The sequence below is a fragment of the Lactuca virosa genome, chromosome 4 (genome assembly GCF_052849685.1).
Source record: "Lactuca virosa cultivar CGN04683 chromosome 4, Lactuca_virosa_CGN04683_v6, whole genome shotgun sequence".
In the NCBI taxonomy this organism is placed as follows: Eukaryota; Viridiplantae; Streptophyta; class Magnoliopsida; order Asterales; family Asteraceae; genus Lactuca; species Lactuca virosa.
In genome coordinates, this window is record NC_136429.1 from 369,046,212 (window position 1) to 369,059,071 (window position 12,860).

The window sequence follows — 12,860 nt, forward strand, 5'->3', positions numbered from 1 at the left end:
TTTTAGGTCAAGAGAAGCCAAAACTCAAGCTTAAAGAAGATACTCCATTTTGCAGCCCCGTGATGAGGATGTTTTTCCCGGAATACGATCAGGAGGACGTGCTGGGAAATCATTGATAGTCCATAACAACATCGCACACATATTGAAAATAGTGTTGGTTGAAGCATCTATCATTTGGATTCCTTCGGCCCATAACATTTTGAACTCATCCACCAAAGGCCTCAAGAAAACATCAATGTCTTTTGAGGTTGATCGAGGGCCAGGAATCAGAAAAGTTAGCATGAAAGAAGACATTTTCATACATTTCCATGGTGGTGTATTGTAGGTAGTCAATATAACCGGCCATGTACTATAAGTACTATTGAAGTTTTCGAATAGATTAAAGCCATCAACAGCCAAACCTATATCACCCTTGGGTGGCAATGTGAACTTAGAGGTGCACAAATTGGAATAGTTTTTGTAAAATAAAAAAATAGCCTAATCGAATCTTTATATTACAAGTTGTTTTATAACCGGTTAGGATTTAACCATATTGTTGGTTAGGGATCTGTTACAATAATAATTGCGGACCAAATTTTTTGCCAGTTTTTACGAGGTTCTACAAAAACTGGATTTTCTTTCGGAAAAAGAAAAAAATGGTTTTCCAAGTCAAACCATTCATCGTGACTTTATTATGTAAAAAGGTCATATGATTGTCAATGTAGCCATTTGGAGGGCCAAAATTACCATTTTCCCCTCTAATGTTAGTATAAGTAAGTATTTTTTTTTTAAATTGGTTACAGAACATCGCAAACAACGTTCTCCATTCTCGACTTTTTTTTTTGTAATTTTTTCTTTGAATTCAGAACTCAAAATCACAACCTAAAAAGCTTCTGCTTCCGTATCCATCTTTTATATATTTTTAAAACATGAAAAAATGTTCTCATTTGCGTGCCTTACAAGATAGGAAACGCTAAAAATACAATAATGTAATAGATAAAGAGTGATCCCATGTTTGTTTCGATTGTGTGTAACATCCATTATCTTAAGTTCCTGAAAATACATGCGTTTTGAAAGAAATTCAACATAAAGTTTGTTAGTTTAATAGTTTTGACTCAAAGTAATTTTATGCAAAAAGTATGTTTTTACTATCGATGATTGTTTTACCAGCTTATATAAACAATATATACTTTTTATACCAACAAGTATGTATATACGTAATGTAAATGCTTCCAAACTTTATATATATATATATATATATATATATATATATATATATATATATATATATATATATATATATATATATATAACTCAAAATCACAACCTAAAAGCTTTTGCTTCCATATCCATGTATTATATATTTTTAAAACATGAAAAAATGTCCTCATTTGCGTGCCTTAACAGATAGGAAACGATAAAAATACAATAATGTAATAGATAAAGAGTGATCCCATGTATGTTTCGAGTATGTGTAACATCCATCATCTTAAGTTTCTGAAAATACATGTGTTTTGAAAGAAATTCAACATAAAGTTTGTGAGTTTCATAGTTTTGACTCAAAGTAATTTTATACAAAAAGTATATTTTACTATCTATTATTGTTTTACCAGCTTATATAAAAAATATATTCTTTTTATACCAAAAAGTATGTATATACTTAATATATACAAAAAGTATGTATATACCTAATTTTGTGAGACCGTGAGACGCAATCCTAGCTACTCATTTTGTAGATAAAAAAAACATTTTTAAAATACAAAATAATTGAAAATTTTCTAATTTTTTTTTCCAAATATTATTTTCCTCATTTTTATTTTCCAAAAAAAAATAATAATAATAAATAATAAATAATAAATACCGTTTTTTTACATATTTTAGTAGAATATTAGAATATTTTACATATCTGACAAATCTAGTAGAATATTCTAACACTCTAAAAATCACATTAGAATATTTACAGTGTAATATTCTATTAGAATATTTCACGTATTTTTTCAAGAAAAAACGGTAACTCTTTTTTAGGTATTTAAAGTGACGAAAATAATAATTTAAATTTTTTTTATTTTATTTTACCTTTTGTTTTGCATTTTAAAATTATTTTTAGATTGCGTTTCACGGTCTCACAAAATTAGAATGGTCTCAAATGAACCTGAACCTATATATATATATATATATATATATATATATATATATATATATATATATATATATATATATATATATATATATATATATATATATATATATATATAGAGAGAGAGAGAGAGAGAGAGAGGAAGGATAATTTGAGAACTTATATATTCCCGAGATCCCGAGAACTAAATAAGGACCATCAGATCAAAATAATAAAAGGCTGGGATGTTTTATGGCAGTTTTGTAAATAATTAAAAAAAATGACGCGGGGGTATACGATTGAAATAAATCACTGGGCATTTTAGGGATAAGATAATTCATATCCCCTTGATACCTTTCTCTCAAACTCACGATCTTCCTCCTCCCCCAACAACGTTCTTCTTTGATGCTCTCCCAAATCAGCATTTGTCTGGCTCTATTCATCATCCCAAATCCTCTGTTGTTTTCACTTCTCACCGACCCTCTTTTCCCATGCCATACCTGTAACGCCCCGATTCTCAGGTATTGATTTAATATAAAGTTCTTTGATTTCAAGGTCTACTCGACGAGTTGGTTGCCCTACTCGTCGAGTAGCAACGGGTTGGTCCGCGTGTTTTAGTGACCTACTCGCCGAGTCCAAGAAGGGACTCGACGAGTAGGAGCTGGCAGACGAAACCCTAAATCCCGGGGTTTGCACCCTACTTAAAGAATCATAAGCCTCCCTCAGCCTCTTTACAGTCCGAGAGCTCAGCAAAACCCTAATACGTGTGTGTGTGTGTGTGTACTCCATTGTGTTTTAAGCTTTGAAAGAGGATTATTGGGGAGAAAAGCTTGGAGAAACAAGTAGCTAGAAGCAAGGAACTTGTGGGGGGGTCAGAAATCTACCTCAGTTAGCATCATTTGGAGGTATCAAGCGTCACCTTTACCTCATTTCTTTCTAGATCTCATTTGAGTGAAGTTTAGGGTTATTTTGGCTTGGTTATGATGATATTGTGGTGTAGGAGCTAGATCTGAAGTTGCAACTTCAGATCTGGACCCTTCTTGGGTTCTAGATTCATAAAGTTTCGAGCTTGGTCATGTATGAAGCCTTCCTTGAGTGTAAAACTCCATTATAATTTTGATTTGTCATTTAGAGCCTTTAGAGCCATGTGTGCATGTAAAGTTCGCAACTTTACGTGATCAACATGCCTTAGAAGCCTGGATCTTCAATATGGAGCCGCTGCATGGCTTAAAAAGCGTCTGTATGGATGAAGGATTGAAGGGAATCGGCGAGTCGCAAGGTCGACTCGGCGAGCCACATGAAGATGGCCATGTACTCGACGAGTTGGATGAACAACTCGGCGAGTCCGTTGAAGATTGTCTTGGACTCGGCGAGTCAGTCGAAGACTCGGCGAGTCGGCTAGGGTTCTCTCAACCTTTGGACACGTATGAACTCGACGAGTCAACCTAGGATTTCACGACTTCTCGAGTTCAGGAAGAACTCGACGAGTCGGTGAACTGCACTCGACGAGTTGGGTCAACATGGACTGTTGACCTTGACTGTTGACTTTGACCTTGACCAAGGGTTGACCAGTTGACCTCTGGGGGTATTTTGGTAATTTGGAAATTTATGGAAAGGGATTTTATGGTGACTATAGGTGGTGGAGTTCGTGTTGATGATTCGAGAGTTTAAGCCTATCACTTCAGTGCGACATTGTGAGGTGAGTTATCCTCACTATACTCAAGGGTCTAAGGCACCAAGGCCGGCCCTTTGAATTGTTATTGGTTATGTTATGCTAGTATGATTGTTAGATCGGTGTCCTAGAGGGTAGGATGATATTATGTGACATGTGGTATGATCTGTTAGTCCGGTATCCTAGAGGGTAGGATAATGTTATGCGGTATGTGGTGTGATCCGTTAGATCAGTTGTGTCTATAGACTATTATGTGATTATCTGTTATATGTGCACATGTTTGTTTGGCGGTTGAGGCTTGTCTGCCTTGTGCGAAAGCCAATAGACCTGGGCATTCCAACCTGTTGGTTGTGGGCCGTGAGTATTCCATCCCGAGGATGATTGGACTCATAGTATGTGGGCATTCCAACCTGTTGGTTGTGGGCCTGGGGTATTCCATCACGATGATGATTGGACCCACAGTATGTTGGCATTCCAACTGGATGGTTGAGGGCCTAGGGTATTCCAACCCGATGGTTGACTGGACCCATAGTATGTTGTTTATGTTGATATGTGTATTGTTGTGGGTATGGGTATTTTGGGGGAACTCACTAAGCTTTCGGGCTTACAGTTTCAGTTTATTGTTTTAGGTACATCAGGGGATCGTGGCAAGGCAAAGGCGTGATCGTACAGCTCCTCACTTTTTATGACTTTGTTTCTGGGATACTCTGATATTATACATTTTGAAAACAAATTTTGTAATGGTTAATGGTTTTGGAAATGTTTTAAAAGTTTTAAATTGGTTTGAATTTTTGGGTGTTACAAGTTGGTATCAGAGCCTTGGTTTGAGTGAATTGGAGGAACATTCGTGTGAATCCAGTCTCAAATCAAGGAAAGACTTTCAAAATAATTTTTAAATGGTTTTCAAAATAAGTAAGGGAGGATGCAGGGTGTACGATCAGCCGGAGCCAGTAAGTAGACCCCAAAATACCATACAGTTATATGACTATGTGATGTGTTAGAACAGCATGCTAGTACTAGGCTAGGGATCTTCAAGAATTGCATGATAGAATTGCCTGATTACATGATGCCTGCTAGCCTAGGGTTTCCTTTATATGAGATTGACATCATTACTGTAGTTGCTTAGTGTAGGCATCACGGTTATACATAATTAAGATCTTATAGCCTGAGAATGTTTGATTTGGCCTTACGTTCTATTCTTGTTTGATTGGGAGCTTAGGGTAGGATTGGATATTCGAAAGTCTATAGGGTCCAACATTATGTATGGCTAGCATACACTAGTGTTGCAGGGTTGGTGGAAGTTTCATGGATGGGTGGGTTGTGAGAGGCCGGGAGGCCAGTTATGAGATATTTAGCATTCCTCTAGGAGTGAGGATTGAACGCTCGCCATGTTGTGTATTCAGTTAGGGCTTTGTGGTGATACTTGAGACAAATATGGGTAGGTGTGGAAGGTAGTAGGGGCCCATACTACTGAAAGCACATGACCCATACGCGTAGAAAGGAAGTCACAACCCCCAGGGTTAGTCGGGAGTTGGCTCCCAGTTATTTATGTGGATTATCTGACATCTTATGGTATGTTTCAGAATGGTGATGACGAGACGCTTTGTGGCTGGATCCGGTTCGGGATCAGGACAAGGTGATCAGGAGGCCCCAGTAGCACCTGAGATTATCGGCCAGGAGGGGCCATTATTAACAGAGGATCGAGTCAGGGAGATCATCTGCGAGGAGGTGGTCGAGATTGTCCGGGGTCAGATTCCGGAGTTGTTTGGGACTATCAAGTCCGCCATGATGGAGTATTTTGATGACAGATATGCAGCCCTTACTGAGACAGATGCCGATGCAACTACCGCGACTGTAACAGCGGCAGGAGGGGGAGCGGGCCGAGTTTTTCAGTACCGGGACTTCGATAACACGAAGCCCCCGACTTTTGATGGTACTCAGGATCCCATTGTAACCATGAGGTGGCTGTCAGACGTGGAGGGGTGTTTCTTCACCTGCTCGTGTCCTACTGACCAGAAGGTCAGGTGTGCTCTGAACCTGCTTAGGTCCGGGGCCAAGGACTGGTGGAGACTTGCGACTGGGTCGTACACTGATGATCAGAGAGCTGCTGTTACTTGGGAGCAGTCCAGGGACATGTTCCGTGCCCGTTACATTCTGCGGGTTGAGCGGGAACGTTTGGCACAGGAGTTTCTGAGTTTGAGACAGGATGGGGAGTCGGTGACGGAGATCACCCGAATGTTCACTGAGAGGGCGATGTTTTGCCCAGAGTTTGCTTCAGAGCAGGCTCTGATGACCCGTTATCTGAGCATGCTCAAGACGGATATCTATCAGTTTGTATCTACCCAACGATGTGATACTCTTCTAGAGTTGCAGGAGGCTGCCAGACGGCGTGAGTTGGAGATTGAGCTGCAGTTGAGAGAGCAGCGGCAGGCCCCGGCACAGTCTCAGCCGGCGCCGAAGCGGTCCAAGACCGTTGATACCAGGATTGGGGGACAGCCACGCCACACGTGTGGGAAGTGCGGAAAGGCTCATTCAGGGACGTTCCGAGTAGGGAGTGGGTGCCACCGATGTGGCAAACAGGGCCATCTGGCCAGGGACTGCAGGCAGCCGACTCCGACTTCCGGATTCAGGCTTTGCTATCATTGTGAGCAGGTGGGCCATATGAAGGCCCAGTGTCCTCTACTAGCCGCCAAGCCGGCGCAGGCCCCAGCGCCGACCACTTTGAGGATCACGGATGGGAGACCAGTCAGGGCAGAGCCTCCGAAGGCTCAGGGTCGTGCCTTCCTGCTTACAGCCGAGGAGGCCAGGGCAGCACCAGATGTGGTTGCTAGTATGTTTCTACCCTTACTCCCATTTGTTATATCTGTTGTATACTTATCTGTTGTACCTGTGATTAGGTACGTTTTTAGTGAACTCCTTACCTGCATTGGTTTTATTTGACTCGGGGGCGAGTCGGTCTTTTGTATCTCAGACTTTCAGTAGGGAGTTTGGTGTGCTAGTGGGCGAGCTAGAGTGTCCGTTGCGAGTCTCTATCGCCAACGAACATGAAGATTCTGCTTCTTCAGTCTATCGAGGGTGCGAGCTGGAGATCTTCGGAGTGTCCTTTCCGATTGATCTGATACCGATTCCCATGGGGGAGGTGTGCGTGATCGTAGGGATGGACTGGCTTAGCCGTTTTGGTGCCATGATAGATTGCGAGGGTCAGCGAGTGGTAGTTCGAACCCCAAGTGGGGGAGAACTGATTGTATATGGCGAGAGCACCAGGGTGAGTTCAGGGTTCTGTTCAGCTGCCAGGGTTCGACAGTAAATTCAGCACGAGTGTGCGGGTTATCTAGCGTATGTGGTGGATACGCGGGATATGGATCCAACTCCACTTTCAGAGGTTCCAGTGGTTAGCGAGTTTGCTGATGTGTTCCCGGAAGAGTTGCCAGGAGTACATCCGGAGAGGCAGGTCGAGTTCCGGATTTACCTGGTGTCGGGTGCGGCTCCTATCGCCAAGGCGCCGTACCGACTGGCGCCACCCGGGATGCAGGAGCTGTCATCACAGCTGCAGGAACTGCTGGGCAAGCAGTTCATTCAACCTAGCAGTTCTCCATGGGGAGAACTGATCCTCTTTGTCAGGAAGAAGGACAGTTCGCACCAGATGTGCATTGATTATGGGGAGTTGAACAAGTTGACGGTGAAAATCGTTATCCACTCCCGAGGATAGACGATCTCTTTGATCAGTTGCAGGGGGCATCTTGGTTCTCCAAGATAGATTTGAGGTCGGGATATCATCAGGTCCGGGTCAGAGAGGAGGACGTGGAGAAGACCGCGTTTCGAACTTGTTATGGTCATTACGAGCTCGTGGTGATGCCAACGCGCCAGCAATATTTATGGACCTGATGAATCGGGTCTGCAGACCAATGCTGGATCGCTCGGTCATCGTGTTTATAGATGATATCTTGGTGTATTCCAAGACTCGAGAGCAGCACGAGGAGCATCTCAGGGATTTGTTGGGAGTTCTGAGATGAGAGCGGCTTTATGCCAAGTTCTCGAAGTGTGAGTTTTGGTTACGGGAGGTCCAGTTCCTCGGGCACCTCGTTAACCAGGATGGGATTTTGGTCAACCCGGCCAAAATCGAGGCAGTCATGCAGTGGGAGGTTCTGAAATCTCCCTCAGATATCAGAAGTTTTATGGGATTGGCAGGGTACTACCGGAGATTCATACAGGATTTCTCCAAGATTGAAGTACCCCTCACTCGTCTGACGAGGAAGGGGGTGGATTTCCGGTGGGGCCCTGAGCAGCAGAGGACGTTTGAGACCCTCCGTCAGCGGTTGTGTGAGGCTCCAGTTTTGACACTCCCGGAGGGAGTTGAGGATTTCGTGGTGTTTTGTGATGCATCAATCACAGGTTTAGGGGCAGTTCTCATGCAGAGGGGACGAGTGATAGCCTATGCGTCGCGACAGCTGAAGCCGCATGAGACGAGATACCCTACGCATGATTTAGAGCTGGGAGCGGTGGTGTTCGCTCTCAAGATATGGAGACATTACCTATATGGGGTCCGTTGTACCATTTACACTGATCACAAGAGCTTGAGACATATCATGGATCAGCCGAACCTGAACATGAGACAGCGCAGGTGGCTGGATGTAGTCAAGGACTACGACTGCGAGATCCTTTACCACCCCGGTAAAGCGAATGTGGTGGCGGACGCCCTGAGCCGCAAGTCAGCTGGGACTTCCACCCCAGCTATATGTATGAGGATAGAGGTGGATTCTCCGCTTGTGAGTCTGATCAGAGATGCTCATGTGGAGGGCATGCAACCAGAGAACTAGAAACTGGAGAGGATTAGGGGCGAGAAAGCACGGTTTGTGCAGGATAGCCGGGGTTTGTTGACCCGATGCGGTCGGGTATGGGTTCCGATGTCTGGTGGGGTCAGACAGTCGGTCATGGAGGAGGCTCATAAGTCTCACTTCTCTATTTACCCGGGGGCCACAAACATGTATCGGGATTTGAGTTTGAGCTATTGGTGGCCGTGCATGAAGCGAGAAATCGCTTGGTATGTCGAGAGGTGATTGACCTGTACGATGGTTAAGGCCGAGCATCAGAGGCCGCATGGCAAACTGCAGCCCCTAGAGATTCCCATGTGGAAATGGGAACAGATCACGATGGACTTTATCGCCAAGCTGCCGAGGACGGCGAAGGGGTTTGATGCCATTTGGGTCATCGTGGATCGATTGACCAAGAGTGCCCATTTCTTGGCCATACAGGAGAGTTCATCAGCCGAGAAATTGGCCGGCGTGTACGTCCGCGAGATCGTGGCTCGCCATGGGGTTCCGGTCTCCATTGTCTCCGACCGGGATGTTAGATTTACCTCCCGTTTTTGGCAGAAGTTCCACGAGGAACTGGGCACGCGGTTGCACTTCAGCACATCATTTCATCCCCAGACAGACGGCCAGAGCGAGCGGACCATTCAGACCCGCCATTGACTTCGGTGGGAGCTGGGATTCCCACCTACCGCTTGCAGAGTTCGCCTACAACAACAGCTATCATTCCAGCATTGGCGCCCCGCCATTCGAGCTGTTGTATGGACGGAGATGTCGCACCCCGGTTTGTTGGGGTGAGGTCGGTCACAGGGTGATGGGTTGGACGGAGGTGGTCTTGCAGACTACCGAGAAGATTCAGCAGATTAGGCAGCGGCTGCAGACCGCTTAGAGTCGGCAGAAGAGTTACGCCGACCGGCGTCGATCCAAGCTAGAGTTTTAGGTTGGTGACGTGGTACTCCTGAAGGTCTCGCCCTACAAGGGTGTGATCCGCTTCAGGAAGAGGGAAAAATTGGGTCCCCGATATATTGGGCCGTTTAGGATCATTGCCAGGGTTGGCAAGGTGGCTTACAGGTTAGAGCTGCCGGAAGAGCTTAGTCGGATCCACAACACTTTCCACGTTTCGCAGCTGCGAAAGTGCATCATGGATCAGGAGGCGGTGGTGTCGCTGGATGATATTCAGGTCGACGAGTGCCTGAATTATGTGGAAAGGCCTGTGGCTGTACTAGAGAGAAAGGTGAAGATTCTGAGGAACAAGGAGATACCTTTGGTGAAGGTACAGTGGGAACATCGTAGGGGGTCCGAGTGGACATGGGAGCCAGAGGCAGAGATGCGGGAGCATTATCCGGAACTATTCACCGCGGCAGACTTCGAGGACGAAGTCTACTTCAAGTGGGGGAGAATTATAACGCCCCGATTCTCAGGTATTGATTTAATATAAAGTTCTTTGATTTCAAGGTCTACTCGACGAGTTGGTTGCCCTACTCGTCGAGTAGCAGCGGGTTGGTCCGCGTGTTTTAGTGACCTACTCGCCGAGTCCAAGAAGGGACTCGACGAGTAGGAGCTGGCAGACGAAACCCTAAATCCCGGGGTTTGCACCCTACTTAAAGAATCATAATCCTCCCTCAGCCTCTTTACAATCCCTTGAGAGCTCAGCAAAACCCTAATACGTGTGTGTGTGTGTGTACTCCATTGTGTTTTAAGCTTTGAAAGAGGATTATTGGGGAGAAAAGCTTGGAGAAACAAGTGGCTAGAAGCAAAGAACTTGTGGGGGGTCAGAAATCTACCTCAGTTAGCATCATTTGGAGGTATCAAGTCATCACCTTTACCTCATTTCTTTCTAGATCTCATTTGGGTGAAGTTTAGGGTTGTTTTGGCTTGGTTATGATGATATTGTGGTGTAGGAGCTAGATCTGAAGTTGCAACTTCAGATCTGGACCCTTCTTGGGTTCTAGATTCATAAAGTTTCGAGCTTGGTCATGTATGAAGCCTTCCTTGAGTGTAAAACTCCATTATAATCTTAGATTTGTCATTTAGAGCCTTTAGAGCCATGTATGCACGTAAAGTTCGCAACTTTACGTGATCAACATGCCTTAGAAGCCTGGATCTGCAATATGGAGCCGCTGCATGGCTTAAAAAGCATCTGTATGGATGAAGGATTGAAGGGACTCGGCGAGTCGCAAGGTCGACTCGGCGAGCCACATGAAGATGGCCATGTACTCGACGAGTTGGATGAACAACTCGGCGAGTCCGTTGAAGATTGTCTTGGACTCGGCGAGTCAGTCGAAGACTCGGCGAGTCGGCTAGGGTTCTCTCAACCTTTGGACACGTATGAACTCGACGAGTTATAAGGGAACTCGACGAGTCAACCTAGGATTTCACGACTTCTCGAGTTCAAGAAGAACTCGACGAGTCGGTGAACTGCACTCGACGAGTTGGGTCAACATGGACTGTTGACCTTGACTGTTGACTTTGACCTTGACCAAGGGTTGACCAGTTGACCTCTGGGGGTATTTTGGTAATTTGGAAATTTATGGAAAGGGGTTTTATGGTGACTATAGGTGGTGGAGTTCGTGTTGATGATTCGAGAGTTTGAGCCTATCACTTCAGTGCGACATTGTGAGGTGAGTTATCCTCACTATACTCAAGGGTCTAAGGCACCAAGGCCGGCCCTTTGAATTGTTATTGGTTATGTTATGCTAGTATGATTGTTAGATCGGTGTCCTAGAGGGTAGGATGATATTATGTGACATGTGGTATGATCTGTTAGTCCGGTATCCTAGAGGGTAGGATAATGTTATGCGGTATGTGGTGTGATCCGTTAGATCAGTTGTGTCTATAGACTATTATGTGATTATCTGTTATATGTGCACATGTTTGTTTGGCGGTTGAGGCTTGTCTGCCTTGTGCGAAAGCCAATAGACCTGGGCATTCCAACCTGTTGGTTGTGGGCCGTGAGTATTCCATCCCGAGGATGATTGGACTCATAGTATGTGGGCATTCCAACCTGTTGGTTGTGGGCCTGGGGTATTCCATCCCGAGGATGATTGGACCCATAGTATGTTGGCATTCCAACCGGATGGTTGAGGGCCTGGGGTATTACAACCCGATGGTTGACTGGACCCATAATATGTTGTTTATGTTGATATGTGTATTGTTGTGGGTATGGGTATTTTGGGGGAACTCACTAAGCTTTCGGGCTTACAGTTTCAGTTTATTGTTTCAGGTATATCAGGGGATCGTGGCAAGGCAACGGCGTGGCCGTACAACTCCTCACTTTTTATGACTTTGTTTCTGGGATACTCTGATATTATACATTTTGAAAACAAATTTTGTAATGGTTAATGGTTTTGGAAATGTTTTAAAAGTTTTAAATTGGCTTGAATTTTTGGGTGTTACAATACCTGTTGATTTTTCACTGAAAATCCAAATTCTAGCACCGTCGTATGAAATCCATGGCCGCCTTCGCCTATCAGCATTCTGTAATCTCTTGATTGCAAGCAGCTAAATCCATGGATCAACGTTCTGACCTAGAAATCCAAGTTTTCCACTTCCATTATCGATTATTTATCCTGATTCTCAACGTTTTCTTATATCCTGCAATCAACAACGATTTTTTGATATCCTGTAATTGTTCAGATACGATTTACATCTTGTCCTCACACCTCTTGGCGGCCATGCAAGTTTACTACATAGTAAACTGCCAAAAGAAAATGAACATGAAAGTGAATGTGCCCTACACGATGCTTACATAGAACTTCCTTCAATCGTTTCGGTCTTTCATGAATCAGGTAATCCATTGAACAATGCATCTTATCCTCTTCTGTTTTCCATAGTATAGCGGCATGATGTGTTTAACCTTTCCTCATACGAAAAATTATATAATGACCTGTCACGGAATTGAATGAGGAACATTGGAAAACAAGATTACTAAATCAAACTCCACCTCCACCTCCATCGGAGAAAAGGAATCAGATGCTATACTTTCATTTTCTCCTATCATATGAACATCACGTGAAATTTGAATCATTAAAATCCTTATTACTTCCCTGTTTTTGTAGAAAGTGCGATGTTACTGTTATTGTAATTATAAATTATTCAAAAATGAAGTATCAGATGAGTACCAATGGATATCTTCGAATTTTGTTAGATTTTGATTCTAATCAAGTCTGTTATTCATCCTTCTCGTTGTTTCATTGATCCGTGCACACAACCTGTTTGATAAAGTGTAATGCCCATGTTTCTAGGCTAGACATTAATATTGACGTGATAGTCTAGGTTAACCTTT